Source organism: Lissotriton helveticus, chromosome 3_1 (genome assembly GCF_964261635.1).
Source record: "Lissotriton helveticus chromosome 3_1, aLisHel1.1, whole genome shotgun sequence".
NCBI lineage: Eukaryota > Metazoa > Chordata > Amphibia > Caudata > Salamandridae > Lissotriton > Lissotriton helveticus.
In genome coordinates, this window is record NC_136061.1 from 435841078 (window position 1) to 435860147 (window position 19070).

At 43.3% G+C, this 19070-nt stretch overlaps 1 protein-coding gene and 1 long non-coding RNA gene across 2 annotated transcripts in view; one reads left to right on the forward strand and one right to left on the reverse strand.

The window, feature by feature from the left end:
* Positions 1-9858, reverse strand: part of INO80D (INO80 complex subunit D) — a 239870-nt gene extending 230012 nt beyond the window's left edge. The window contains exon 1 of the mRNA XM_078680295.1: positions 9778-9858. The gene's annotated coding sequence lies outside the window, so the exon portion shown is untranslated. The remainder of the gene's footprint in view (positions 1-9777) is intronic.
* Positions 9859-10079: 221 nt separating this feature from the next.
* LOC144822580 (uncharacterized) overlaps positions 10080-19070 on the forward strand; it is a 33252-nt gene continuing 24261 nt past the window's right edge. Inside the window, exon 1 of the long non-coding RNA XR_013608642.1 lies at positions 10080-10287. This is a non-coding gene — a long non-coding RNA (uncharacterized LOC144822580). The remainder of the gene's footprint in view (positions 10288-19070) is intronic.

Consider the following 19070-nt stretch of genomic DNA (forward strand, 5'->3'; position numbering starts at 1 on the left):
AAGCATTTGCAATGCAATCAGTCTTGCATTTGTGAATGTTAGAGCTTTTGGCACTGTAAATGATATTGTTTCTTTACTAGAGGAGTCCAGAGGACTAAGAATGAGGAATTACCACTGGGAAGAGAGAAACAGGTGCAGCACTGCCTACAGGACTTAGAATGAGGAATTACTACTGGGACTGGAGAAGCAGCCGCAGAGCTGTCTATAGGACTTAGAACGTAGCATTACTGACATAACCAAAGAAGAAATACTGCCTAGAGGACTGAGAATGAGGAATTACTGATGAGACTGTAGAAGCAGATAGCACCGTCTAGAGGACATAGGATGAGAAATTACTGATGGAACTAGAGTAGAAACTAGCAGCACTATAAGGAAGACTTAGAATGGGGAATTACTAACGGGTACAGAGTAGCAGCTAGCAGCACTGTCTACAGGACTAAAAATGAGGAATTGCCGACGGGACCAGAGTAGCAGCTAGCAGCACTGTCTAGAGGACTTAAAATGGGGGGGCAGGATGTGATTTACTGATGAGACCAGAGCAGCAGCTAGCAGCACTGCACAGAGGATTTAGGGCCCGATTACGAGAGGTGGTCTTGCAACCGCCAGAATCCCACAGGTGGTCCACCGTATTAAGACAGTCGTTCCCTGAAAGTGCCACAAGAGCGGCACAACGCGAAGTGTTAAGCCGGGACTGGCGCAGTCCCGCTCAGCATATTACAAGTGACTGGACCGCCAGCCTTTTTATGGCAGAGTCTTGCCATGGAAAGGCTGGCCGTGCAGGAACAAAGGGGGCCCTACATGGCCTTCATTTCCCCCTGTTATGGGGATACATTCACGGGGGCACAGCACGTGCCCCCCGTCTGTATTCCCGCAAAGTTCCAGCACAGCATGGATGTCACCATCCATGCCGTGCTGGAACATTTTTGCAGTTCCCATGCTGGTATCTGTTTTCCAGCGCAGCATAGGAAAGGCAAAGGATCGCTGACTGCATCACGAGTTCAACGCATGATACAGCCGGCGGTCCTTGCGCAGGTTTGGTGCAGCGGTGCCGGTGAGCTGGCGCAATTGCGCCAAACTCGAAATCAGGCCCTTAGAAGGAGGAATTACTGATGGGACCAGACTAGCACCACCGTCTTGAGGACTTAGAATGAGGAATTATCACTTGGACCAGAGAAGCAGATAGCAGCACTGCCTAGAGGACTTAGAATGAGAAATTACAGACGGAACCAGAGTAGCAGCTAGCAGCACTTTCACGAAGACTTCGAATGAGGAATTACCGACTGGTACAGAATAGCAGCTAGGAATACGGTCTAGAGGACAGAGTGAGGAATTACCACTGGGACCGGAGAAGCAGCTAGCAGAACTGCCTAGATGACTAAGAATGAAGAATTACCACTGTGACTAGAGACACAGCTGCAGCCCTGCCTAGAGGATTTAGAATGAGGAATTACTGACAGGACCAGACTAGCATCACTGTTTAGTGGACTTAAAATGAGTAATTATCACTGGGACCAGAGAAGAAGCTAGCAGCACTCCCTAGAGGACTTAGAACGTGCTGATCCATGCAGGGCACCATTCTTTATTCCAATAGGCGCAAATACCAGTGTTTTTGTAACATTATTATACAGAAGAAATATAGAAGGGAGCTCATTCTGAGACCTGTGCAAAATTCCTCACGCCTGCATATGAGTGCACAAACAGAGAGCAAAAAACAAATTCACCCCGCTCCTAATTAAACCAAGTTAAATGTTGCATCTGGAATAAGGGTATTATATGCAAGTTAAATGAACCCAAAAATATAGGAACATTATCAGAACAGAAATGGAGGCTGCAATGAAAATAAACATGACGTGAATAGTGGCCACATTTAGAAAACGTGAAGAGTTAAGAATGTTTGTCATTGGCTATTAGGCTTTGAATTGGCGCATGAGAGTCGTTTTAAGTAAAACGGAAAAAAAGATTTTCTATACAAAATGTGCACGTTAACAAATAACGTTTGCCATCGGCTAATAGACTTTGAATTAGAGCATGAAAGTTGCTTTAAATAAAACGGGAAAAAAAGATTGTATCTATTTTAGTCAAAACAGTGGCATTAGTGTACAATACATCGCGCACAAGGTTATGTAACTATTGAGACCAAAAAGGAACATTCTTTACAAAATGCTGCAGCCTGCACACAAAAAATAGTGCACAAATACAAAAGTAAAAAGCCTTTAAAGAAAGGCTACACGTAATAGGCAAATACTCCTGGGGAAGAGCGAGACCTGAAAATGTGGGACAAATAAAGGCCATAAACCAAATAAAAGCAAGCTTTTACAAACTACACATTTTAACGAATCGCCAGCGAGGGGTTGAATTAAAACCCACATACCGAACACAGCATGTCTCGCAGCGCATACGCAGTCTAGACTCGACCTACATTTTTAGGTCTCGCCTGTCGATGCGCATGCGCATCGAGCTTGCGAGCCTATTGCGGCTTAAACAACCTTTAACTAGCAAGCAAGGAATCGTGGCTATTCCTTGCAGTGCCCGTGACTTTTAAGCTCAATGCGCATGTGCATTGAGCTTAAAAGCGCGTGCACAGCCGCCCGCATTCCTCCGACACCTTTGAAGTGAAGCTTAGCTTCACTTCAAAGGCCCGGCTTCTTCACACCCACATGCCGCTCTCGCTCTCCCCGCTCCGCCCCCTCCCCTGCCCGCCGTGTGACCTCGGCCACAATAGCCGTCTTAGCTTGAGATTGCTCTTCCACAGAATTCACTCGCACTTTCACCTGTGCAGATTTCTAAAAAGTCGGCGTAGATTGCAATGAGTGTGCCTGCCATGGTGTTCTTCCTATTACAGAACTAGCGTTGACTGCCTAGGTACACGGAGGCTGCATTCTCAAAAAAAGCCAAGGAAATATCACTGCGACTCTTTGGTACAGCGGGAGAGAAGCTACAATAAAATTCACTGCTTGCTGCAAACTCTCCCCATAATGCTTTGCAGGGCCTCGCCTTTAAAATATATTTTCAACCATATCTCTGCCGAGGCTGTTCTTACAGCGTACCTGTTCTTCTCAGTTAAACATTGCCACAATAGCCGTCTTAGCTTGAGATTGCTCTTCCACAGAATTCACTCGCACTTTCACCTGTGCAGAGAATTCCTGTGCTTGTGAAGGGTGGCATGATGGGACAGAACCTGCCTCCTCCTTCAAAGACAGTTTGAAAGGATGCAGCAGTCTGCCAAGTCTTTTCACTCTGTAACTTAGTAGTGCAAATGGTGCTGTGTTTCGGCCCTTCCGTTAGTTTTTGCCCTGCCCCTGCCCCCGCCTCAACCCCCCCTCCCCCCCACTGGGAGCCCATCACTTCATCTGCATCAGGGTGCGCTTCCTGATGTAAGTACTGTTTACCGAGCATGGAGCTTGTAAACCTTTAATTCACGTGCTTTTCCTGGATTGCTCTTTAAGCCTGAAACAATATGTTTCCCGTGAAGGGCGGAACTAGCTGTGTTTATGAGCGGAGCTGCATTCTGAAAAGGGAGTGTTATTTTATTTTATTTCATTTTTTTTACGGAGTGCGTAATTGGGCTTATTCCACGCATTTGTGTGATTTACCGCTTTAAAGACTCTTTTCCTTTGATAATTGATTTTTGCCAACTTCATTCTTGTGTGCTGGAATCTTCTGGCTCTTGCAGCTTGATGTGTCATCAGCCGGGTTGGGTCCTTCCCCACCCAAAACAGAGCCAGCAAATCTGTGCCTCGCCAAGTATGCAACGTCAGCACGAGTGCTGGGATATGGCCCTTTGCTGCCAAACAGCTCTCCGATGAGGCCTGGCCGCAACTTATCCTGCTCTGAAGGCATGGATCTTTTCAGAGCCCAGCACATCAAAGGGCTTCTCCTCCCCTAATTATTCATGGCCGGCCACAGGCCGGCCGTACTTTCAGTTTCCCGAAACGGCTTCTCCTCACCTAATTTGGGGAGGAGAAGTCCTTTGATGTGCTTCACACCAATGCGCCTCACAGTCATTCCTAAGTCAGTACTCTGCCTCTGCCCAATACCTGCCTTCTAACACTTTGAGCCTCGCAGGCAGGCCTGGCCAATTGCTGCTTGTTTGTATTTGCTTCGGCTGCCATTCTCAGACTCCACGATCTGCTCATGTGACATGGTTGCTCCACAAGACGCTTTACACATTACACTCATCTGCCTGAAGTGGGAGAGCATATGTCATAAGTACATATGTCCTCTTCTTTTGCCTCTGAGTTTTAAACAAGCAAAGCTGGTCCTTCTGTACTTGCAGGTTCACTTCTAATGTGTGTTGTTATTTATCATGATGTTTAGCTGAGGTGTATCACGCTCGTTCATGAGTTTGATCTTTTCATACTGTGAAATGTTTTCTAAGTTGTTTTTGATTGTCTTACCGCTGGAGGTCTCCCTGTGCTACATTTAGCCACTCACACATGCAACGCCACTCACACATGCAACGCCACTCACACATGCAACGCCACTCACACATGCAACGCCACTCACACATGCTACGCCACTCACACATGCTACGCCACTCACACATGCTACGCCACTCACACATGCTACGCCACTCACACATGCAACGCCACTCACACATGCAACGCCACTCATCCACGCAACGCCACTCATCCACGCAACGCCACTCATCCACGCAACGCCACTCATCCACGCAACGCCACTCATCCACGCAACGCCACTCATCCACGCAACGCCACTCATCCACGCAACGCCACTCATCCACGCAACGCCACTCATCCACGCAACGCCACTCATCCACGCAACGCCACTCATCCACGCAACGCCACTCTTCCATTTGCAAAAAGAAAAAAGTCTAACTATTCTATTGCGAGACCTATTGCATTTCCAATGCTTGTTTTCTACTTCTGCCCTTGTCTGGAGTAAATTTGCAACCTTTCAGGTCTGGGAATAGATTAGACTAGAGGTGACGATAGCCCTTAAACATGCAAGCGTATAGATAGGTGCACGCAGACGTAAATGGGCATTGAATCCCTGAAACTACCACTTCCTGCAACATCAGCCCCAATATGTAGATTCGTGGAATGGTGACAGTCAGGGCATTGCTAGAACACAACCCTTGCTATTACTCGTTTTGGCATAATCGGAGAGGCTATAGTCGGAGTTCTGGTATAACAAAAACACATTCAATTTGTCACCTCGCTGTGTGCCACTAAACGGACAAGTGGAATATATATTTTTTCTTTTAACAGGACAACTAGATTTATGAAGCATCCTGTCCCATGGACAAGTAGATATCTTATAATATTAGGTTAAATACCCCTGAGCCTTGCAGCCACAATGTGCACACAAATAAAGCCCAATACTTTAATAAGGAAATCATTTATAACCAAAAAGTAAAAAAGTGACAGCACCACTTTTTTAGCCAGCCTGTAGTTAGGCAAGGGCTGAGTGAGACGTGCAACCCTCACTTAGAAAGAAAAGATCTTCCAAGATGTCTGCCAGGTGAAACCAGCAAGGAAGGCAAACCACATGGAGTCAAAGTCCAAAAGTCTACTCTTCTGGTAGTGAACGACCATTTGTCCACACATCCTCAACACTTCAGAAAGGATCCCATCATATACTGTGCACCTACATAATATGTGCCCATGCTTTTTGTAACTCTTCAAACGTGCACTGGCTCTGCCCAAGGATGACAAACCATCAGACAGGGCACCCAACACTGACATGCAACGGGGCTCACACATGGTGCCTGTGGGCGGTTTAAAGGTCTAGTTATGCTCTGTACCGATATTACAGAATGCAATTATAATTGGTTCAGAAGTGTCCCTCAAAAAATAAATGAGCACTAACCAACAGTCAATAACTACATTGTGTTGAGAGCATGTATCCTAATCCCAATTATATAAAAGGGCGCTTAGATGTCCTCTAAAGTCAATTAAGTCTACAACTAGAACAATGCCATGGAGGCAAAACAAGATATGACCCACTGGGTGCCTTCTTGATTTGAGGCCTCTCAGGGAGAACTACAACCCAAGCATGGGAGGAGAGGAGAGAATGAAAAAAATGGCAGGATAGTACCACCGACTTGTAGAACTTTCATCCTAACAGCTTCCTTTATTAATACTTTGTCTATATGAATTACCAAAACAGAATAGCATTGCTTTACTTACAACTTAAACCAAACAAAATTGTATTGCAATCACATTAAAACACAAAGTATCACTGATTAAAAGCATTTTCACTTCTATAGCGAGTGAAAATGTTAAATTTAAAAAACAAAATATCCAGATACCTCAACAGCATTATTTTTCATCAAGCACCAGTGCGGCACCAACAATGAAAATTCCTTGATTTTAGCTTCCATTACTGACAGCATAAAAATGACTACACAAGTTAATACGTTGAACAGTTTGAGGCTACCTATAATGCTCGCCGAATGCACTCTGATTGGATGCAAATACTTGCAGTAGCGTGAAAGCAAGACTGATGATTACACTGGAACACAGACCACACACAGATTTGGTTGAAGGTTGCAAGACCCGAGGCTCTATGGTACCTAATATTTTGAAAACCCACTGCCAGGAGACAAACTCTACGTGCCAAAATAAACTCATCACATTCACCATTGATGGATCAGCACTACAATTCCCAGCAGCAACCGCTGCCCACTCTCAGATACCCTCTGCACTATTGATGGCGCCACCTACCACTAGGTCTCAATAGGACGCAGGGGCCACAGAGGCATCCTGTGCTCCAATTACACACCATTAGAAAGTATCTGAGCTTTCATTTGAATGACAACTGGGGCGAGCTGCGGCATAGTACTAAGAGGGGACACAGGCTATCTTCCAACGAACCAAAATACTGATGTGGACAAAGGTCATAGATCTGTATTCGTAGTTGACTGCACCACTGGTAAAGCCATGGGTAAGTCTTAGTGGGAGCCTGTGCTCTTTGCTTGAAGGAACAACTGCCTGCACCACAGAGGCAGAAGAAAGGTTGATGGAACAGCGAATGCAGGAACTTCACAGACAGGTAGGAGGACAATGGAGATGGAATACAATCAACCTTGGTACAGGTACATGGGAATATATCTACATTAGAACAAATATGGGATTAATATGGAGTAAAGGATACATTGGCAGCAAGACTGTCAATATAATGACACAAGGACAGGGGTGCACTCAAACTATTGACTGGGGAGACTCTAGGATTAGAAGATAGAGACGTGCAAAAGTGCATGGTCATAAACAGTGGAACAGAGTGCCTACCGAGCCAGGGAGTGCATAGATACTGGAAAAGCGAAAGGCACAGAGGGACAGCAATGCAATGACACTGGAAAAGGATTACAGAAAAACGCACTCCGACAGGAGAATGGTGTAGACACACAGGCAAAACAACATCCGTGGAGACAGGGTTCATTGTCACTACACAGAAGATAAAAATACAATACGCCCAATTACTTATAAGGATGTGGCAGGAATGAGGACAAGCAATGAAGTGCACTAGGACAGAGAGGCACAAAAAGTAAGAGGGATGTCTCATATGCAGGAACATGAAATATACTAACTCTGGGACTGGAAATGCACCATTGCTTGCGACACATGCACTGTGATAGGTGAACATATACACCACCAATAAAACATTACTCTAAAACTGACAATCACTTTACCTCGTACAACTGGGTACAGATACTGAAACCGTGGTATATTTACGGGGACAGGGTGACTGACATGTATTCTTGTAGGCAATATAGATGGAGTGGGAAAAGCAGCATAAAGACTCGAAGACTAAACTGTCATTAGGACAAACAATCAATATAGAATACATTCAAACTGGGAAAATACAATAAGCAATTAAGTTTGTAATTTCGTTACTCCTGATAACAGAATTAATCCCTCCCCTGATGTATTTTTTAAAAGACAAGTATCTGAATTTTCAAAAAACATTTCAAACTTTTTACCTTGTAACGAGTGGGACTAAAGATACGGTTTTAAACTCGAAAAAAGTCCAAAAGCATACACGTTACTATCCTTTTATTTCTGTATTTGGAATGTTAAAAGCTATATATTGTGGAATTATATTTTACTCTCCAATGCAAAACTTTAAAATCCTATATTTTATAAGTTTTAATATGCTCATGTAAAACTTATTCTAAGTGTTTGCTTCTACTCGTGTAAAACTGTTACTGTTCAGCTGGGTATGCTTCACACTACAGAACCCCCCTTTAAATGAAGAAATACAGTGACAATGGGACAGTGACACAAGGGCACTAAAAAAAGAGAACATATTCAGATGTAGTGGACTGTCACAGCCACCAACCCCCTCTATCACCTGCCATAGGGAAAGCAACTACCAGCACCTCGCAGCTTGGATACCAACAACCAATGGTTGCGCTCAAATTCACCTAATACATGGATGCACGACCTCCCTTCGTGCCCACCCTGAAGATTAATGCAGAAATGTCTTTAGACCATAATACCGGGGAATTGGTGACCATTGGGACATGCAAAAAATGCCCAACGTAACAAAACCCTTTTTCACAGTGAAAGCACTACGCCTATGCTGGGTGCATGAGTTCCTACCTAAAGAATAACATCGAAACTGGAATGTGGAGTTCATGTCTCATAAGCTGCTCCATCCGGGGGGCAGGAAGTGGCATGTAAGAAGGGTGTGTATGCTGAGCCTAACCAATGACAGTGCTTGCAAAGGCTGAACACATGGGTGAACGTGAAATACTACTCGAAAGATACTGCGGGTTGGATGGAAAGGATGGGGGTATCAGTACCTGAAGGGGACATCGAAGGGCCAGCTGGACTATCAAGTAGCCCCAGGACCTGAGTTCCAGCTTGGCCACCTCATACAAGAGGGCTGAATATGGTGTAGTCTTGACTGAGGGTCCCAAACATATGACAGTTCCTGAAAAAACAAATGGGAGATGACCCTCAACGACACAAGGGAAGGACAATTAAACACTAGTCTAGTACGGAGGCTCCGGTTGGCAGACTCCCGGGGCCAACATAACTCTACAATAACAGCTAAACCTGGAAGCTGGGGTGTGCTGAATAGAATATAGATCTAACAGATGGGGACCAGGCGACCCAGATTTCACCAGACGGTCCCCGTTTTTCTGTCTGTCCTGGTCTCCCAAGAATTTTCTTTAAAATAACTAAATGTCCCGAGTTTAAAGAGGAGGTCGGGCGTGCACGACTACATTAATAAATAATGCCATGCATGTTCAAGTTCCCACTGGTCTTTCCTGTAAAATACACCATACACGGAGAGTAACTGTTTTATATACTGCCATGCTGTGCTGCTCAGTCTCATTCATGAATCAGGATTTAAAGAAAGGCCAGTCAACAATACAAAGATACCCTCGGACAAGATCCAAGTATATCGACCTCTTTCTGAGCTTAATCTGAGTCTAAGAAGGAACAAGGGGACGGGTTATTTAATAAAAGCATTATTTATAGGATGTTTGCCTCTGACAGCTTTAAACTGAAATTTGAATAATAATAACGCTACATTAAGTTTTAATAATGTGCTCTAAATGTTTTATGTTTTGTTCTACGTGGGATAGGTGCAAATAATTCTTTTTATGAACCCATGTACCTAGTCGGGACCAAATGTTAGTCCTACTTCTACGTCTGTGGCCTGTCCCGGTTTTTTTTATTTTGTATAGCTAATAACCCTACCCATGGAATTTAGGGAAAGCATTCAGTGGCCAGTTTAGATCAGATTACAACTATGGTTCAAATCCGTGACTGATACAGTGGCTACCTATACGCTACTTACACGGACCGTCCGTAAATTCAGTCTCATGTCCGTCGTCCGTAGCCGATCTTTCAATGGATGTCATTTGTCCGTAATTTTAGCACTTCCGGGTCGCGTAAGAACCAATCCCATCGCAGAACATACTCTAACAGTCGTCTGGGAGCGGGCGGTATTGCTAATGTGTAACATGACCTAGGATTGGGGCATCGAAAGCACTCCAACCATTCATTGTGCGTTACATAGAATTCGAAGTTTTCATTGGGTGTAGAATATGCACGTGCCTTTGCCCCACCCGTCCTATTAGAGACAAGGGTTACCGCCCATATAAAGGCAGTTTTGTTTAGTGGAGATAATGACCTGTTGAGGTGGGTAGACGGGACTACTTGTGCCGGGACCGAGGAGACTGGGCTCCGTTTTTGCTGATCTGTCATTCTGGATAAGAAGGAAATTATGAAGAACGAAGGGGATAACAAAGAAAGCGAGTTAGAGTGGAGGCGAGGGCAAGCTGTGAGGAGCGAGCAGAGTACTAGGGTGAGCAATGGGTGTATCGCTTCACGGGCATTTGCGACTTACAACCAGACAGGGCCCTTCTCCCTTTGTTTTTGGGTTTTCGAGCAGGTGTGACAACGGTAGGCATAGCGTGTTTGTTATGTGATAGTGTTTCGATTCTTCCCCTGGTGCTACGTTGACTGTTCTCCGGCATGTCTGAAAACCTATCAAACTTTTGTAGTTTGTGACGAGTCCAGTTTCTCATGACCGTCATGCAAGTGTTGCATGGGGGGCTTTTAGGTTAGACCTACCTCTTTCTGAGTTAAAAAGCAGCAACACGTTTTCCTCTTCCGCCTCTATAGAGCACATTGCATACCACCATTTTTGATTTTCTTAAGTTATAAATGGTGTTACTTGTTTTATGGTATTCATCATTATTACTTTTTTATTTTTTTAAATATTTCCTTCTGTATTTATCCAAATGTATTTTTTGGCCATCTTATCAGTTTTTATCAATATATATTTTGTGAATAATTGCTTTTGTAAGATTATATATTTCCTCATTTATTTAACTGATAAACGTTCACTCATACTTTGAAGCCTTTCGTGTTTTATCATATTAAGCATACAAATACAATAAAATAGTACACCCACACATTAATATTAGCATTATAATATATATGTGTATATATTTGTTAACATGCTGTTATTTAAGGGTCAAAGGGAGGGTGTTTCCTAAAAGCATACCCATGTTTTGAGCTGTTTTAGAAGGTACAGGACGGACACCCTGGCTGAGAGGCCTTGCAGCGTTGAGGAAGTGCTGTCTGTCAGCAGCATGTATTGGCCTCCCCCTTTGTGGGATTTGGCTACAAAAAGTTTGTTTCTGACCCCACTTTACTGTGGCAAAGGATAAGGTACCCGTAATGCCCTAAACAATGTAGTTTATCAAACCGCAGACCATTTCAAGAGAAAAGAGATGAGTGAAGTGAAAATGTATGATTATTTAGCACTATTGCCCTGCCTCCTACTCCCTCACCCCAGTCACACTAGCCAAAGAATGATACCCTTTTGAATCCATTTACTCACATTATCCTCATTATTTCTAAGGACAATTGTATTTGGCAAAATATGTAAGAATGGGTTTTGGATGAAAAATCTCATCGATATTGCAGGATTGTTTGGGTTCTCCACTTGCTTTTGGCCAACCCAGTGTTTAATCCAGCTGTGTTGTTCCAACTCGCTTTAGTTTTTCTCCCTTATCTTTACTCTGCAAGCTCACATACTTGTGACTTAAGCTTTGGAAATCCATGGTAACCTCTCTATTGGAGAATTAGAACGTGCGACCCTGGCAAAACCAGTGTTTAGAGGAAATGTAGGCTTGCACCACTGCCAGTGAATTCACCCTGTTTCAAAAGCTTGTGATAATTTAGCACCTTGTCCCATCTATACAGTCATTTCCTTATGACATGCAATAAAGTGTGTGTGTGTATATATATATATATATATATATATATATCTCTAAGAAGGAAACAAATGGATATGGACGAACTCCTCAGCAAATTGTTCAACATATGTTTATTTAAAGCGATTTGCGAGTGACAACCTGTCAATGTGTTTCATCTGTTCATGGCAGCCTTCATCCCGCACTACAGTGAGTGACATTTTTAAAGTGCTTCTAATGAGTGGTGCAGGGTGAATTTTGGCATGCAATTTGGTATTGCCGGCAGTAGGCTTTCTGAATATCGTGGTCCAAACCAGTAGTAATATAGACGTCCAGAAAGTCCACTGAAGTGGAGCTAATAGCAGTGAATTTGAGATTCAGATTCTCGTTGAGCTCACTTACAAACGGTTTAGCCTCCCTCTCTGTGCCCTGCCACAGCACAAAGAGGTAGTCTGTATACCTTAGCCACAAAGTGGCATGTTGCAGCCAATGTTCAATGCCCTTGCAGCTGAGCACCTGGTCCTCCCACCAGCCCATGTGAAGATTTGCATAGCTGGGGTCCAAACAGGTGCCCATTGCAGACCCTCTCTGTTGTTAATACAATTGTTTACCAAATATGAAGATATTACTAGTGAGGCACCACTCAATCATCTCTAGAAGCATATGGGTATGTAGAGCAAATCCTAACGGTCTCATGTGTACCAACATGCTGTACTGCCCGTAAGCCATCTGTAGGGTGTATACTAGTATAGAGGGAGGAAACATCAAGTGTTATAAGCAACATGTCACTTTTACATTTAACATCATAGATGCGCTTCAGGAAATCAGAAGTATCCCTGATGTATGATGGTAATACGGACTACTGGATTAAAATCAATATTTATGGAGGTATTTTCAAACAGACTGTCCCGAGCCGCTATTATTGGTCTGCCTGGTGGCCTTAGACAGTGTGTAATAAAGTATTTATTATATTTCCATCATTTTTCTCTAGAAAATCTTATCTTTTTGGTCTCAGCCTACTCTAGTTCGTCCCTCCTGTTGCCCAACCTGGTTTACTGTTTTCTTCCACAAACTTGCTTTATGTGAACAGGCCTTTAAATCTTGTTCTTTTCTTGTCACATCTGCTATGCATTGTCCGTCCATAGAGCTTTCTTAAGCCAGTAGTGAAGAAATGTGATCTTGGAATGACATTGTCTATGCCAGCAGCACATTTTCATTTCATGCTGGAACACAGTTGCTTTTTCCAGCACCACCCATTACTGCCCAAACCTCTGAAGTGTACCCACCTCTAACCAGTTATTATTTTTTTTTTAGATCATGCAAGTGTACACACAAGCAACTACCTTGGCTTTAAAACCTTTGATTTTAACCACTTTGGTGCCTCTATCTCCACGTTACCTCATAACTGCTAGTAACCTTTCCAATAACACCCTCAGTGGTGTTTCATAAGGTGAAATATTATCCTTGCTTTGTTCTACCAGTTTCGGCCCTATATAGCACAACCCCTTGTTTAAATCTCCTACAAATACCCGATATTGCCATAACAAAAGTTGAGGAAATGTCTTTAGCTTCCAGACCTTGATAACAATACTGCTTGCACGTTGGTATTTCAGTTCAGTTATCCCAAGGCCTGGCTGCTAGCTGAAGAAGTCATCACTGCTCTTGGGAGCCTACATCATCTTTGTCACTGTTCTGCTTCCCTGAAATGTTACTTCAGTACAGAACATGCCTACCATGTTGATTTTTCCATATCTTACTTGATTAATATCTGCACTTTAAACACTCAATCATGCATTTACCAAATTCTCAAACTTCTTGTGTCCTGGCAGCATGTACAGAAATCCTAAATCTCCTACCCCTTTCATGTTTCCTAACCAGTTTTATTTTGCATTATCTTCAGCTCTCACACTTCACCCGCAAGACAATGTTTTTGTCTTCTGCCTCCATTATTTTCCCCTTTTACCAGATGAGCTTTATTCATCCTACACACTCTGTTATAGTGTCCCTTCTTCCCCTAATGTCTATGCACCAGGTTCCTATTAAAGCGTGCCACATTATTTGATGGGTTTCCCTTTTTCCCCACATTTAAAATATCTCCCTTGACTTTCACCTCGTTTTTGCTGTATAGTTTCCCATGATAGACATGTAATCTTTCTTATATTTCACTTAATTTACATTTCCCTATTTATTTATTTTATTTTTTTCTCACACAGCTCTACATTGCCTACTTTCAACTATACTTACAGCTTCTGTCAAACAAGGATTCTTTGTCCGTAACTCTTCAAGGATTTTTTTGGCTCTGTGAACTAACTGCATCCTAATAAGAGAATCTGTCAGTTCTCCAAGTTCCCTCCTATGGAAAGTTGCGCAGCGCAGGTACAACATCTCCACTTGTTCTTATGTGCTGTGCACTTTGCATAGAACTCGTGTCTGTCTAGTACCATGTCCAAAATGCATTTCAAACATCCGAACGATGGACACGGGATGTGGGTAGAGCTCAAAGATGGTTGCATACCAATGCAACTCCTTTGACCTCTCTCAGTATCTCCTGGCTAGCTAATGTTTGATCAATGGCCACAAACGCGGTGAATTTTCGGCCCAAAGTATTAGTTGACTTTTGTCCAAAGTAAAGTAGTTTTGCGGTTTCCTGGGCTGATAGTGTTGCCTGGCTGGGGCCTAAGTTGAGATGAGACCGATTGTGAAGAGTCCTCATGATCATGGTGGCCGTTTCTTTTCCAATTTGTGCTGCCAGCTCCTGGCAGTGTAGAGTAGTGCTTGCACATGTTTGGATACGGTGAGTGGACAGCTGACAACAGTGGTCTTGTTGCTGATTGAAGAGTTGAGGCTGAAGCTGGCAGGGTAACAAACTGCTGGAGTCAGGGCAACTGCCAAGGAGAAATTTGTGAAGCGGTGCCCACTATGACTTTGTGGTCTGATGTCTCATCTGCATCCTGACTGGTCATCGTTTTGTGCAGCGGCTGCATGCTTTATTGAGGACTGAGCATGAGGGGCCTGGGCTTGAGTGGGATCTTTGCAGCACTTGTGCAATTATTTTGTTCTCCATCATTGATCTTACTGTGAGTGAGGTTTGGATCTCCTGGTGTATGCTCACTTCATGGATGACTGGGGACTGTTGGTTGGTTGGTTGGTGTGGTCCGGTACTAAGTCTATTAAGTGCGGGTGACTTGGGAGCAGACTCTGCCTGCTGTATTGGTTGTGTTGTAGTTCATACAGTCTCTTCGGCAGACTGACTATTTGAACTAGGTTCTATTTGGGACACTTTTCCTTGACTAATGTGTGACTACAGGAAGTGCTTGCATTGGTTCTTACTATGTTGTAAGCACCAGCCCAATGTTGGGTTACCACGTTTACATGGCAAAGCTAAGCAATTCTTCTTTCACCTGTAAGCAGTTATGCTCACCAATTATAGAGTTGTTATATCTTAGTCACCCTGATGAATGCCCTGGACCTTGTTATAGGCTGTCGGTAAGAGGCAGAAACATGATGGCAATACATTTGATGTATTTGCCCTTGTACCCATAAACACCCCATTCCCCCCACCGTTTGATGGTTTTAAATTTAACCGAATAAAGTAAATATACTGATGTCCCCATAAGCACCCCATTCCCACCCTTTAAAAATAAAAAAATAAAATGATAGACTTTTATTTCATTATGATAGCTTGTCCTCCTTGCTAAGAATTCACATAGGTCTTTGGTTTCTCTTGAACTGTAGTGGCTAGGATACAGCCCTGAGCATGCTTGTCAATATATTGTTCATAGGCTGTACAATCCCTGGGCATGATGCCCATAGAACATTAACTAGAGTCAAGAAGATCTGGTCTTTAATTAGTCTACATGCCATGTAGTATCCTGCTTACCTCAATTTCGCCATAGACCGCAAGACTGGCATTTCTTTTAGAGATGCACGGTTGGTAGCCTCATTACTTAAACTCATGCTTGTTAAGCCATCTCCTTCCCTCAGATGCCAGAGAGTGAGACCGATTTGAGTATGGATAGCAATGATTGATCTTTCATTTGTGTGTCTTGTTTTGCACTGTCTTATGTGGTTTGTTTGCTTGGGCAATGCTGTAGTTTCTTTGCTTAGTGTCTAGCTGCAGGGTGGCCCCTGAAAGGGACAACCATACTGCCGTTGACTGTAGGTTTTCTTTGCTCCTGCTGCAGGCTCTTTCTTTTTACAATGTTGGTTGTTGTGCTGTCCTTGCGCATTCTGTTCCCCTTTTAATTGGCGGGGGTGAACTTTATATGTTGACCCGCCTATATTTAATATTGATATGCCCCGCTCCGTTTTTATGATGGGTCCTAAGTTTGTCCCTTTTTAGCCTCCAATATGTTTCACCTTTGCCACCTGTTTATAGTGAGATTTATGTGGCACTGTTGAGGGAAGGGGTGGATTCAATACTGGTTGGGATGAGCAGTGTGGGTGGGGGTTATTTCGGAATTTTGGGTGGTCCACTTGTGACCCATTTTCACTCTTTTTGCACTATTGCATAGACTCTTTAAAATTGGGAAGTTGTTTGCCGAACAAGTTACAACCAATCTTTACGCATGATGGCAGGCTTACGGCATGGGTTGATGTTTTGATTATTGACCTGAAATGAGCATGGGCATAACTATGCACAGAAGGCTAGGAATGTCTTAGTCTATTCGAATAGGCACATGGTAGACTTAGTTTTATGCCATAGGCGCACTTGGCTACCCTTAACGAAAAGACTACGACTAGGAGATTGGGTGGGTCTGTTTAAGTCCTGTGGCACTCATGTTAGAGGAGTTATTTGGTAGACAATAAATGGTTTTTAACTTGGTGATCAGGACAGCTGGTGATCTAGGAGGTTGGTACCTAGTTAAGGGGATGGTGCCAGCCGTATCTGTTATGGGTCAGTGTTGATTCATAAGTTTGTATACAATTCTACTCTGATCTGCATTAGCTGTATACAAGTCTCTAACCATGGACTGTTATGAGGAACATACTTTTAGCACTAAACTTATTATTGCTTAAGAGGTGCTCATAGGGAACCATCCACTACCATCAAACACTTACTCCAGATAGCTGAACAGGATGACTTGATTGATATTTGATGACCTATGCTTCATGGGACTTTGGGTATTACATTGTGTTCACAGTATGTATGCAAATATCGACTTTTGGCTTGCATCACTAGATTTTGCCTGTAGATACATAATTGCCCCACTCTCCCCGGCCTGTCTTTTGATCATGCTTCGAGCACTTTGGAGTTGAAGCTGCCATGGTGTGCTCTGCCGTTGGATGTTTCCCTCAGAGACCCTGCTTGATTCAGTTTATGAATGTGAGGCTACAGTAGACTCATAATCTCATTAATGTGGGTTTGATCTATTTATTCGATCCCCTGGGACATGTTTAACACCTGTATTTTGGGCATTTATATTTCTAAGCATTCAAACTTACTTAAATCAAACACTGGTCCTAGGGATTGCTTAGGGACGGAGTTCTGGGAGTTGGAGATACACCATGCTACAACGGGAAGATAAACTGCTTCACGAGATTCATTTGAAGCAACAGGACTTCAGTGATTTCACAGAACAAAAGATCAAATTCTTGTGGAAATATATGCAGTGGGCATAGCCTATGGTAAGGTAGAGCAGCTGGGGAGAATACTAGCTACAGTGCTGAGACCCATCTGGGCCACATATGGCTACCCAGTTATTGATTATGCCAATAAAGTTATGCTGTATCGTACACCTGTTATTTTGACTCCGTTCAAGTAATTTTATGAATACATTGTGGGTTTTTTTGGTGTTTTTTTTTTTTTTTTCAGTTAACACTATTTTGACAGATTGTTCATAGCCTGGTTATAGAATGAGGATAGGGGACAGTTGCTACTACACTTCACAACAGAAGAAATAAAAAAAGCGGTAACTAATATTCTATTTTAGCCACGTTTGACTAAGCACACAACTGTGGCATTGCGCACGCACCTTTTCCTAAAGGTATGCCTTTAGGCCCAGAGCAATTTGATCCTAACACAAAATAGGATATTTCCATAAATATTACATCTACCCCCAAAAGTTTGTATTCGTACATTCAGGTGGTTGTGACCTAATTGCTGCTACCATTTTAACATAGTACATTAAATCAATCTAACTGAACAAGTTGAAATAGCTATTTAACACATTGCAGCAAATAAAGAAAAGTAACTTGATTGCAAATCAATAGTAAGCGTCCAATTCACAGGGTAAAACAAATATATATAAATTCACTGACAGAGCAGAGGTTTCAGTGCCGTTATAGTTGGGAATTTGCATTTTTTTAAAACTTAGAAATTCACTGAGAACCACCGGTTTCAGGGACGTTATAGTTAGGCTGACATTTCACTCGTACAAAACCAGAGCAATTCAGCCGTTCTAAATAGCTGAGCTAACTGTAACTTGTCACCTGTAATGCGCTGCTGATTTCACATATTACATCACCCATGACATGGTCAGTGACATCACTGGTCGTGTTTTACACTCTGAATTATTTTTATTAATAGTACATGGCTGCTGAGCTGATTGTGAGCCTTCAAGATAGTATTGATGTAAATTGCAGCATCTACCTGAGTTTTCCTGAAACGTTCCCTTCGCTGTATGCGTGTGAGTGCAACCTTTCTTGCATGGTATGCCCCACTTTTTGCTGAATTGCTGATGTACTTTGACTGAGTGTGCCCTGGGTACCTGCCAATCCGGTACCCAGGGCCGGTATTCCTTCCTTAAAACTGTGTTCAAACCAAACCCAATTGGCATCTCTGGCCACATGTCGGCCCCTGGTAAATGGTACCCCAGGTACCCAGGGCATTGTGACCAGTGAAGACCCCTAAGGGCTGCCAGCCCTGGGGGGCCCTGTACCCTGACACACACACACACACACACATGCTGCCTTTGCAGGCTGAGTGTCTTGGTGCAGAACTTAACAGATGACAAGGCACACATCCCTGTGTGCCATGCCCACAATCGCACTGCCCTGGCATATCTCAGTCACCCATCTAGCTGGGTGCACTATGCCAGTGGTGTGGGCACAGGTGCATGAGCCCTGTGCCCCTACAGTACCCATGGCCATTCCTGGGCACTGTAAGTGCAGTGATGCCATTAAGAGTATATGGTGTTGGGAGGTGGTCATTACGAACTCCACAGCACCATGATGGCCACACTGAAGACTGACAAGTTTGGTATCAAACTGCTCAACACATTAAACCCGCACTGATGTCGGTGTGTAATTTATTGCCAAATGCACAACAGAGGGCACCTTAGAGATGCACCCTGAAATCAATTTATGGTTCTCTTGATATCATAAACCGATGCTTTATGCGATGCGATCCAGTTTCTGTCAGCAAGATATTACATTGGCATTT